The sequence below is a fragment of the Physeter macrocephalus genome, chromosome 1, assembly GCF_002837175.3.
Source record: "Physeter macrocephalus isolate SW-GA chromosome 1, ASM283717v5, whole genome shotgun sequence".
Lineage (NCBI taxonomy): Eukaryota > Metazoa > Chordata > Mammalia > Artiodactyla > Physeteridae > Physeter > Physeter macrocephalus.
The window spans coordinates 35,252,442-35,265,304 of record NC_041214.2 but is presented as its reverse complement, the minus strand read 5'-3'; the positions used below and the strand labels follow the sequence as shown (position 1 = coordinate 35,265,304).

Sequence of the window (12,863 nt, the reverse complement as noted above, 5' to 3'; positions counted from 1 at the left end):
GTTGTTACGTCTCCTTTTTCATTTCTAATTCTATTGATTTGAGTCTTCTCCCTTTTATTCTTGATGAGTCTGGCTAATGGTTTATCAATTTTATTTATCTTCTCAAAGAACCAGCTTTTAGTTTTATTGATCTTTGCTATTGTTTCCTTCATTTCTTTTTCATTTATTTCTGATCTGATCTTTATGATTTCTTTCCTTCTGCTAAATTTGGGGTTTTTTTGTTCTTCTTTCTCTAGTTGCTTTAGGTGCAAAGTTAGGTTGTTTATACGAGATGTTTCCTGTTTCTTAAGGTAGGATTGTATTGCTATAAACTTCCCTCTTAGAACTGCTTTTGCTGCATCCCATAGGTTTTGGGTCGTCGTGTCTCCATTGTCATTTGTTTCTAAGTATTTTTTGATTTCCTCTTTGATTTCTTCAGTGATCACTTCGTTATTAAGTAGTTTATTGTTTAGCCTCCATGTGTTTGTATTTTTTACAGATCTTTTCCTGTAATTGATATCTAGTCTCATAGCGTTGTGGTCAGAAAAGATACTTGATATGATTTCAATTTTCTTAAATTTGCCAAGGCTAGATTTGTGACCCAATATATGATCTATCCTGGAGAATGTTCCATGAGCACTTGAGAAAAATGTGTATTCTGTTGTTTTTGGATGGAATGTCCTATAAATATCAATTAAGTCCATCTTGTGTAATGTATCATTTAAAGCTTGTGTTTCCTTATTTATTTTCATTTTGGATGATCTGTCCATTGGTGAAAGTGGGGTGTTAAAGTCCCCTACTATGATTGTGTTACTGTCGATTTCCCCTTTTATGGTTGTTAGTATTTGCCTTATGTATTGAGGTGCTCCTATGTTGGGTGCATAAATATTTGCGATTGTTATATCTTCTCTTGGAATGAACCCTTGATCATTATGTAGTGTCCTTCTTTGTCTCTTGTAATAGTCTTTATTTTAAAGTCTAGTTTGTCTGATATGAGAATTGCGACTCCAGCTCTCTTTCTTTTTCTTTTTCTTTTTTTAGTTAGCTAAATTGTAATTTTTTATTGGAAAACAAATATACAACTTGGAGTGGATTTGAGGCAAACTGTGCCATAAGCAGATTTTCTTTAAGTGGCTAAAACAACAAGCAAGTAACACTAAAAGAAATTGTTTCTGGTACAGGACCAGCAGTACAAAAAGATAGTGTATGAGTACCTGGATAAAACACCAATTTTGCAATAGTGCCACTTTTAAGTATATATTGTTGACTGTTCATAGTCCACACAGAGTTATAACTCCACACTTCAAGAAGAACATGCTGACAGTTCCTAAAGAAAACAACTTAAAAAAAAGGCGTAACCCACATGTTCCCTAATTTGACCAACTCAGTCTAAGTTTAGAAGTGCAGAAGGGCTTAGATATATCCAGAGTAAGCCACATGCAACATGTTACTTGATCAATTTTTCTAAAATAAGGTTTCAGGACAATGACAGTAAGATAAGAGAATAAAACATGGAGGAATGAAGTCCTAATACATGAATTTTTTTTTGATAGTAGGGTGAAACCTTTTACAGATAAGTTACAAACAAAGAAAAGGCAAATAAACAATTTTGTACAAGAAATTTAACACACTCTGTACAATGTCTTCGCTTTGCTGTCATCATTTGTACCAACTCTTCATAGTTTACTTGACTATCACCATCAATATCTGCTTCCCTGATCATTTCATCAACCTCTTCATCTGTTAACTTCTCTCCAAGGTTTGTCATCACATGGCAGAGCTCTGCTGCACTAATATAGACATTACCATCCTTATCAGACACACGGAATTCTTCTCTAATTTCTTCTTAACTGTCTGTGTCTATCATTTTTCTTGCCATCATTGTCAGAAATTCCAGAAAGTCAATTGTGCCATTACCATCAGCATCCACTTCATTAATCATGTCCTGTAAGTCTGCTTCTGTGAATCTACCCATGAGACCTCATTACAGTTCCCAATTCCTTTGTTGTTATAGTTCCATAACCATCCTTGTCAAATAGTGAAAAAGCTTCTTTGAATTCTGCAATCTGCTCTTCAGTCAGTCGCTCAGCCATGCTGCAAGCGCTACTGGTCTCCGGGACGTGACTACACAACCACTCAGCTCACTTGCTCCACTTGGACTCCAGCTTTCTTTTGATTTCCATTTGCATGGAATATCTTTTTCCATCCCCTCACTTTCAGTCTGTATGTGTCCCTAGGTCTGAAGTGAGTCTCTTGTACACAGCATATATACAGGTCTTGTTTTTGTATCCATTCAGCCAGTCTATGTCTTTTGGTTGGAGCATTTAATCCATTTACATTTAAGGTAATTATTGATATGTATGTCCTATTACCATTTTCTTAATTGTTTTGGGTTTGGTATTGCAGGGCTTTTCCTTCTCTTGTGTTTCCTGCCTAGAGAAATTCCTGTAGCATTGGTTGTAAAGCTGGTTTAGTGGTGCTGAATTCTTTTAGTTTTTGCTTGTCTGTAAAGGTTTTAATTTCTCTGTTGAATCTGAATGAGATCCTTACTGGGTAGAGTAATCTTGGTTGTAGGTCTTTCCCTTTGATCACTTTAAACCTGTCCTGCCACTCCCTTCTGTCTTGCTGAGTTTCTACTGAAAGATCAGCTTTTAACCTTATGGTGATTCCCTTGTATGTTATTTGTTGCTTTTCCCTTGCAGTTTTAAATATTTTTTCTTTGTATTTAAGTTTTGATAGTTTGATTAATATGTGTCTTGGCATGTTTCTCCTTGGATTGATCCTGTATGGGACTCTCTGCGCTTCCTGGACTTGACTATTTCCTTTCCCATATTAGGGAAGTTTTCAACAATAATCTCTTCAAATATTTTCTCAGTCCCCCTCTGTTTCTCTTCTTCTGGGACCCCTATAATTCGAATGTTGGTGCATTTAATGTTGTCCCAGAGGTATCTGAGACTGTCCTCAATTCATTCTTTTCTCTTTATTCTGCTCTGCAGCAGCTATTTCCACTATTTTATTTTCCAAGTCACTTATCTGTTCTTCTGCCTCAGTTTTTCTCCCATTGATTCCTTCTAGAGAATTTTTAATTTCATTTATTGTGTTGTTCATCATTGTTTGTTTGCTCTTTAGTTCTTCTAGGTCCTTGTTAAATGTTTCTTGTATTTTCTCTATTCTATTTCCAAGATTTTGGATCATTTTTACTATCATTATTCTGAATTCTTTTTCAGGTAGACTGCCTATTTCCTTTTCAGTTGTTTGGTCTGGTGTGTTTTTACTTTGCTCCTTCATCTGCTGTGTATTTCTCTGTCTTCTCATTTTGCTTAACTTACTGTGTTTGGGGTCTCCTTTTCACAGGCTGCAGGTTCACTGTTCCTGTTGTTTTTGGTGTCTGCCTCCAGTGGGTAAAGTTGGTTCAGTGGGTTGTTTAGGCTTCCTGGTGGAGGAGACTGGTGCCTGTGTTCTGGTGGGTGAGTCTTGATATTGTCTTTCTGGTGGACAGGACCATGTCTGGTGGTGTGTTTTGGGATCTCTGTGACCTTATTATGATTTTAGGCAGCCTCTCTGCTAATGGGTGGGGTTGTGTTCCTGTCTTGCTAGTTGTTTGGCATGGAGTGTCCAACACTGGAGCTTGCTGGTCATTGAGTGGAGCTGGGTCTTAACGTTGAGACGGAGATCTCTGGGAGAGCTCTTGCCAACAGATATTATGTGGGACCAGGAGGTCTCTGGTGGTCCAATGTCCTGATCTGGGCTCTCCCATCTCAGAGGCTCAGGCCTGACACCTGGCTGGAGCAACAAGACCCTGTCAACCACACAGTTGATTTTGGAAGCTGAGAAATACCTCTGCAATTTGGAGGTCCAGGAAAGCTGGTGGTGTAGTCCTAGTCCAAGACCCAAATCTGAAGGCCTGGAGAAACATGCTGCAAGCACACTTCCAGGGCAAAGAGGCGGGTCTGTAGTACCTTTTGTTTTCCTTTGTGCTCTGTCTGGTTTCATTTGCTCATAGGTTGCTGTGGGCAGTGGCCTTGCACCGAAGCTTCAGACCAGAATTCCTAGTGAGAAACAGTTCTTCCCCAAAGCTTTTTAAAATTTATCTTTAAATTTACATTCAGTACAATTCTCTCTTTTTGGTGTACAGTTGTGTGAGTTTAAAAAATTTTTAATATATCCTTTGTTACAGATTTTTTTAATTGAAATATAGTTGATGTATAATATTGTGTAGTGTCAGGTGTACAGCAAAGTGATTCAGTTATATATATATTTTTTCACTTTATTTTCCGTTATTGGATACTAGAAGATATCGAATATTGTTCCCTGAGTTACACAGTAAATCCTTGTTGCTCATCTATTTTATGTATAGTAGTTTGTGTCTGTTAATCCCATACTCCTAATTTAGCCCTCCCTCTTCCTTTTCTTCTTTTTTATTCTTTTTTTATGCAGCAGGTTCTTATTAGGTATCCATTTTATACATATTAGTGTATATATGTCAATCCCAATCTCCCAATTCATCCCACCACCACCCCGACTTTCCCCCTTGGTGTCCATACATTTGTTCTCTACATCTGTGTCTCTATTTCTGCCTTGCAAACCGTTTCATCTGTACCATTTTTCTGGATTCCACATATATGCGTTAATATATGATATTTGTTTTTCTCTTTCTGACGTACTTCACTTTGTATGACTGTCTCTAGGTCCATCTACGTCTCTACAAATGACCCAGTTTTCTTCCTTTTTCTGGCTGAGTAATATTCCATTGTATATATGCGCCACATCTTCTTTATCCATTCATCTGTTGATGGATATTTTGGTTGCTTCCATGTCCTGCCTATTGTAAATAGTGCTGCATGAACATTGGGGTGCATGTGTCTTTTTTTTTTTTTTTTTTTTGTGGTACGTGGGCCTCTCACTGTTGTGGCCTCTCCCGTTGCGGAGCACAGGCTCCGGACGCACAGGTTCAGTGACCATGGCTTACGGGCCCAGCCGCTCCATGGCATGTGGGATCTTCCCGGACTGGGGCACAAACCCATGTCCCCTGCATCGGCAGGTGGATTCTCAACCTCTGCGCCACCAGGGAAGCCCAGTATGTGTCTTTTTGAATTATGGTTTTCTCTGGGTATATGCCCAGTAGTGAGATTGCTGCATCATATGGTAGTTCTATTTTTAGTTTTTTAAGGAAACTCCATACTGTTCTCCATAGTGACTGTATAATTTACATTCCCACCAACAGTGCAGGAGGGTTCGCTTTTCTCCACACCCTTTCCAGCATTTGCTGTTTGTAGATTAAGAGTGAACTCTGCACTAGTCTTTTCTTGGCAAGGCTACACATCTCCAATCTGAGGTTTTCTTGCTATCCCCCTCTAATCTCCCTGGAGTTTTAGAAAAACTCCTTTGCCCCTCAGGCGAGCCAGTCCTGGCACTGTCCAGTCTCAGCACCAGCTATACCACCTCTAGTCTGGAGCAGGTGCCAGGATGGTTCTTTTTTATGCTCCCACACCCCTTTTCCTGCCTTTACTAATTTTCTCCCCAGACACATCATCCATCCCCCTCCATCAGGTATCTTTGGCTCTGTTTCCTTCTTTCTCATTCCTTCCCCTAGACTGTGATACAGATCATGTCATCCCCTTGATTAACCCTCCAACAAATTTTGCTTTCACGGGGTGTGTTCCTTCAGCACATCAGAGGCCTCGGGCATCATTGGTCATTGGTCATCCATCAGGAGTGCTCCGCCCACATCTTGGCATGCCCAACCCTGTCTGGACATTAAGGTCTCCCACCACATGTTTTCTTCTCAAGCAGGTCTTCCTGACCACTCTACCTCCCCACCTTGCATCACTTTACCCATTAAAATTTTTTTCTTCAAATCTTTATTAGTCTCTGACTATCTTGTTCATTATTTTGTTTTCTTTATTATTTGCCATCTCCCCTCACCTAAGTCTCCATGAGAACAAGGGCCTTATCTACTAAAAGATGACATGTGTCTTTGGTTTATAAGAAAATGAATTAAGCTTCAGAGAAAGGCCCAGGTAGTGTGTCCCTGTTTCCTCAGAACAGTCCAGGTTATTTCCATGTCATTATTAAAAGCACTCACTTTCATTCTCAAAAGTGTGCCAGTGGGATGGTGAGAATACCTTTCTCTGGGTCTCCTGTCATTGGTGCTAAGCACTAAGAATTATCTTTCTGTGGTTTTTTTTTTTTAATTGAAGTATAGTTGATTTAAAATGTTAGTTTCAGGTGGAGAGCAAAGTGATTCAAATTCACATATGTATATATAAATATATATATATTCTTTTCCCTTATAGGTTATTACAAAATATTGAGTATAGTTCCCTGTGCTATACAGTAGGTCCTTGTTGGTTATCTATTTTATGTATAACAGTGTGCTTATGTGAATCCCAAACTCCTAATTTTTCCCTTCCCCCCTTTCCCCTTTAGTAACCATAAGTTTTTTATGGCTGTGAGTCTATTTCTGTTTTGTATATAAGTTCATTTGTATTTTTTTTTTTTTAGATTCCACATGTAAGTGATACCATATGATATTTGTCTTTCCCTGTCTGGCTTACTTCACTTAGTATGATAATCTCTATGTCCATTCATGTTGCTGAAAATGGCATTATTTCATTCTTTTTTATGGCAGAGTAATATTCCATTGTATAAATATACTACATCTTTTTTATCTATTCATCTGTCAATGGACATTTAGGTTGTTTCCATGTCTTGGCTATTGTAAATAGTGCTGCAGTGAACATTGGGGTGCATCTATCTTTTTGGATATATGCCCAGGAGTGGGATTGCTTGGTCATATGGTAGCTCTATTTTTAGTTTCTTAAAGAACCTTCATACTGTTCTCCATAGTGACTGCACCAATTTACATTCCCACCAACAGTGCAGGAGGGTTCCCTTTCTCCACACCCTCCCCAGCATTTACTGTTTGTAGAATTTTTGATGATGGCCATTCTGACCTGTGTGAGGAATTATCTTTTTGTGATCAGCACTCTTTGTAACCAAACTTCCCTGACACAAGGAAGGCCTCAGACTCAATGTAGATTTGATTTGAAGCAGAGAATGGAAGTGTGGTAAACATACAAACTGTAAATGTCAGCTCCCTCAGTTGACATAAAATTATTTCTCTGCTATAAAAGTATGTTTGACTATTTTTAATAATTTCAGAGTATCCTGGCATATGGATGCCTACTAATTTATCTCACTAATCCCTTATTAATGGATATTTCAATTCTTTTCAGTTTTTTCGCTGTTAACAATGTTGTGACAATGAACATTCATATATATTTGTTTTTGTATACTGGTGAAAAATTTCATCAGGTTAAATTTCTACTTATGAAATTGCTGGATCAAAAGGTCCGCGTGTTTACAAAGCTGATGGTTATTGTCTAAGGCCATTTGAAACAGGAAATTAATATAATGATCACCTTCCACTAAAGCAAGAATGTGTTTCAGTTTCCATTTGGGGGTAATACACTTATATTTTACACATACATACAAATATGCCCTCTATGAGGAAAAATTTTTAGATATTCAAACTATATAATTATCTTTTGCATTCCCAGCTTTCACTTTAATGATCTCTAATGCATACATATGGAGTGAATTCATGGATCATTAGCAGTGATACGCCTTTTGTGTTTATTTTAGGCTATGTAATGGTCACAGATGGATCCCTAATTTACCCATTTCTCCCTTTTTTTAGACAAGAGTCCCAATGTCTACAAACTTAAGGGGATAGTTATATGCTAAACTCTGAAATAAAGTCAGTCTTTGTGATTTTAGTGTGGGTACACTAAAACCACATCATATTAGAGCTGTAAGGGATTTATAGGTCTGTAACTGGAGTGCCCCAATTCGTAGTTTGGGATGCAAATAAGGCATCACTCAGGTGGGGCCCCAAAGTTGAATGTGGGAGCTCTCGCATGCCCAGTGAACAGGAAATACAGTGACCTTTGCTGGGAGCCCCTTCCTCTAATAGGCCAGGGCTATCCTGGTCATTTCTGTTTGAACTTCTGGAGTCCCAGCTGAGACTGGGGACTCTGCCATTCTACAGAGGTTGGTGGCTCTAGGAGAAGCCGCTAGTGTAGCTTGCTTGGGCCACTGCTCTTCTTTAAGGGGCCAAAGAGAAGGTCCCAGCCCTCAGGAGTAAGTTCAGCCAGTGGTGGGCTTCAGGCAAACCTGGCTTGGACTCCCATCATTATAGCTCCTTACTCACATGGCCACTTCCCCAGGACTCAAGCCTGCTCCCTGATCCTGGATTGGGTCTGGTCCCAGTGTGCACTACACTTTTGAACTCCTAAGTCGGTGCAGAAGCTGGGCTGGTGGTCCTATCTTTTCTCCTTGGTGGTGAGTTTACCTAGGGTTCTCATGGCCCTTCCCTGACTCTAAGAATAGCTCAGGGCAATCCCCAGTTCGCCCTGACTAGTTTTAATTTTCGAGAGAAAGTGTAAGCGTCTTGATCCCCTCCTGCCCTCATAACCTAGGAGTGTCTTGGGCTCCAAATACAAATTTGGTTACTCCCTGACAGTGGTCTTCATGCTCCACATATCAGTATTTTTTTCTCTCTCTCAGATATTAAATTCCATTTTACTCATCTGTTCTACTGGAGATCACTTAAGTCTAGTCCCCTCATTTTAAAAGTGAGGAAACTGAGGCACAGAGAGAAGAGAAGTTACTTACCCATGTCACACACCTGGTCACTATAGACCAGACACAAGAATTCTTGCCTTCTAAATCATAATTCAGAGCTCTGTTTTTTCCACTAAGATGTTTCTGTTTTGTGGGTTTTCTCAGATGAATTTTGAAATGCTAGCCATTTTCTTTCTACATTCTTGGCCACATTCCAAGCTGCCCAGCTGAAAAATGGGCAGCCATGCTGGGTACGTTTTTATTTACCTAGTAGTGATTTCCAGAGTCAAAACCAAACTGCTCATTAAAATCAGCTGCTGTTTCAGAAAACTCACATCATTGTCCCCCTTCATTAGGACAGAATAATCAAGAGCTAGCCCTGAGCACATTCATTATCCTAGAATGTGCTTTGATGCTTCTCTGTGACCCAATGAATCTAGAAAAATCTTTATGCTGCAGCCCAGCATTTGGTGCATGTTTCCTTTCCCATAGCTCCTCTCAACTCTCCTTTGGGTCAAATCTTTTCAAGGAGTTTCTGATTCTGTTTCATCCTAAACGTTTGTCACTTGATGGGCAGCTGAAGGAAGCAACTGAAAAGTGGTTAGGAGAGGTAATAAATCCGTGTGAAAAGCAATCTCAAGTTTTGGTTGTTGACCCCGAGGGCTGGATTCCTTACCTGTGGCATGGAGTCCTGGGCGTTCACCCATTCCTCAGGCTGACTGCTGGCTTTGGGTGGGACATGCAGACAGGTCATGGGTGGGGGAAGGGAAGGATAGGAGTGTTCACATTTACAGGTCTTTCTCCTCAGGAATTCTATTTCACAAAGCCCAGAGTTTTGCTGAGTATTGGCAGAATACGTGGAGTTGACCTGCCTAACATTGGGTCAGACTGCCAGGCAGCATTAGTCAGGACACCATTCTACAAAGACAGCCTCCAGAACTTTATGAAAAATACCTTTGAAAAAATCATGTTTCCATCTTGATTTATCTTTATGCGTTAAAATGCAGTGAAGGCTTAACTCTGTAGGTTTGCGACCATAAATTTTACTAAAATGTCACAGTTCCACTCTGTCATCCACGTTGGCTCATATCTCTAGGAGAGAAGTTCTCAGCCCTGGTAGCACATTGAATCAGCTGGCGGACTTTTAGAAATTTCCAATGCCCTGGCCACTACTCAGAGGAATTAAATCAGACCCTCTTGGAGTGGGACCTAGGTATCAGTACTTTTAAAAACCCTCTGGTGATTCTGCCGTGTAGTTTAGGTTGAGAACCACTGCCTAAAAATTGCTCCCTACAGGCAATAATTTGCCTAAAGTACAAACTCTAAGCTTTGTGAGGACAGAAACTGGTCTGTTTATTCTCACTCATCCCCGACACCTCTAATACCACCTGGCCCATAGTTGGTACTTAATATATATTTATTAAGTGAATGAATACATGTTTATTTTGAACTTCATAAAGATGTATATAAAGAAATGCTCTTCCTTTTGCCTGGGAATAATGTTACGCATCTGTAGTAATGGCACTAGATCAGGGTTAGAGGCTTCTAGTTACCCTGAATTCTTAAATTACAGGATCCTGGAAGATTTATGGCCCTCAGGGAGAGGCCTGGCTGGCCAGAGCTGTGGGGACTTTTAGGGGGGATCAGCAGAGTGGCTAGTTACCAACTGGAATGAAAGCATTTTGATATTTTAACCATAGGTCCTTCTGTACTCATGTATAAGCAGGCCACAGTGGTTTGGGCTTTTCCTTCTACTGTTGCCAGAGATTTCTAGTCTCAAAGGCTGTATATGATCTGGTGTTGTCCTCTTTCTGACTTCACTTTCTATCATTCCCCAGTCCCTCTCCCTGCACTCCAACCACACTGGCCTTCTCTGTGTTTCTTGAACACTGTCAAGATCCTTCTTGCCTCAGTGTCTTTGCACTTGTTGTTTAGTCTGCTGGACCATTCACCTGATGGAGGCATGCAAAGTCATGGTGCAAAGGGCTTGGATACAAAGAGAGGCATGACAGCAATCAGTTTGGCAAGAAACGTACCACGTAGCCCCTGTAGGTCAACACTCAGTCTCTCAGATAAAATGCTCAGCACCTCAGTTTTCATCTCTCTCTCTCTCTCTCTCTTTCAGTGTGTGCTCAAAAACATTTTTGTTGCCTGCTAGAATCTGAATATTAACAATTTTCTTTATGTTTCTGCAGTAAATCTCCTAATTGTCTTTTCCTTCCCTTTCTACTCCATACTCCCTGGCCATCCCCTTCCCCAGATTAATGCTTTATACTGGCTAAGGAGATGCTTCATATGGAAATACAAAGGAGAAATGCACATTTATATGGTTTAAGATACTATCCCAATTATACTTACAACAGTTACTCACACTAGGCTCAAGCAAGGGGCTGAGTACTTTCTACGTATTGTCCCATTTAATCTTCACAAGAGATTTTCTCCTCTTACATGTGAGAAAACTGAGACCTTAAATGGTTGAAGAAACTGCTCAAGAAATCCTTCCTAGTTAAATGGTAGAGCAGGATTTTAACTCAGAGCTGCCAAACTCTATAGCCCATGCTCTTAAGCCTTGCACTCTCTCTGCCTCTCTGTAAGATCGTCATCTGTAAGGTCCCCTTTATAAAGCTCCAAAATTCCTTGATGCTGCCTATTTGTTTGAAGCTTGTTTACTGCTCTAAGGAATATGTACTAGCTGCAAACTGCCTGGCTAAAACTTCAAAGAAAATAGCAAAAAGAAGCATGACATGGAGAGTGATTATAATGGCAAATCACAGAAGAATATTAGGGAAGTCTCCATACAGAAGGCTTTTTTCTAATCCAGGGAAATGGCAATGACATTTCATCATGGAGCATGACCTAGCAGAATGGGCTGCCAGGCTGAAATGTACTTGAATATCTTATCTTCCTATTGGGCACATAAGCAAGGGTACATATTATATGCACGACTATTTTTCTTTGGGTTAAGGCAGTAAATTTCTCTTGGTATACCGTATCCAGTTAGGCTTCTCAAAAAACTGTGATTTCCTAGTCCTAAATTCAACATGGCTGAAAAATATGTTTCTTCACAGCTTCTATCATTTCTACTTAATCCTAAATTATTAATAGTTTCAATTTATTCCTAAGAAGTTACTATTTTACTTTCTAATTATTCAAGGGGAAGAGTTGAGTGAAAAAAGAAAATGTTAGCACTTGTATTTTTTTTCTTGTTCCACACTGTTAAAAAACAATGTTAAAATGTGGTCCCTGGGCCAGCAGCCTGCACGTCATCTGGGAAACTTGTTTGAAATGCAAATTCTTGGGCCACCATGCAGACCATATGTGTGTCTCCTAGAAACCTTATAGTTTAAGCTGTTGTATTTAGGTTTATAATTCATCTCATGTTAATATTTTTCCGTGTACTTATCCAGTTGCACCAGCACCCTTTATTAAAAAGACTTTCCTTCTCCCAGTTGAATTGCCTTAGCTCTTTTGTTCCAATCAATTGACTATAAAAGTGTGGTCCATCTCTGGGCTTTCTAATCTGTTCTACTAATCTATTTATCCTTCACCAATACCACACTGTCTTGATTATGGTACCTTTATAATAAGTCTTAAAATCAGGTAGGATGAGTCTCCAACATTGTTTTTCTTTTTGCTCCATTTACTTAGGCCTTCTATAATTTTGCTCAGCAATGTTTTGCATATAGGGTTTTGGTGTATAGGACTTGCATGTCATTTGTTAAATTATGTGTGTGTGTGTGTGTGTGTGTGTGTGTGTGTGTGTGTGTGTATTTGTGCCCTTCTGTTAATGATATTTTTTTAACATTATTATTGGAGTATAATTGCTTTGCAATGGTGTGTTAGTTTCTGCTTTGTAACAAAGTGAATCAGTTATACATATACATACGTTCCCATACCTCTTCCCTCTTGCGTCTCCCTCCCTCCCACACTCCCTATCCCACCCTTCTAGCTGGTCACAAAGCAACGAGCTGATATCCCTGTGCTATGTGACTGCTTCCCACTAGCTATCTATTTTAGATTTGATAGTGTATATATACGTCCATATATACACTACCACTCTCTCACTTTGTCCCAGAATACACGTCCCCCTCCCCATGTCCTCAAGTCCATTCTCTAGTAGGTCTGTGTCTTTATTCCATCTTGTCCCTAGGTTCTTCATGACTTTTTTTTTTTTTTTTAGATTCCATGTATATGTGTTAGCATACGGTATTTGCTTTTTCTCTTTCTGACATACTTCCCTTGTATGGACAGATCCT

The 12,863-nt window shown here is 39.6% G+C and overlaps 1 long non-coding RNA gene and 1 pseudogene across 1 annotated transcript in view; one reads left to right on the top strand and one right to left on the bottom strand.

The window, feature by feature from the left end:
* The window catches only part of LOC129392703 (uncharacterized), an 87,078-nt gene that overhangs the window by 67,207 nt on the left and 7,008 nt on the right, over positions 1-12,863 (top strand). The gene's annotated exons all lie outside the window — the stretch shown is intronic.
* LOC102974259 (calmodulin-1-like) lies at positions 1,539-2,084 on the bottom strand (annotated as a pseudogene).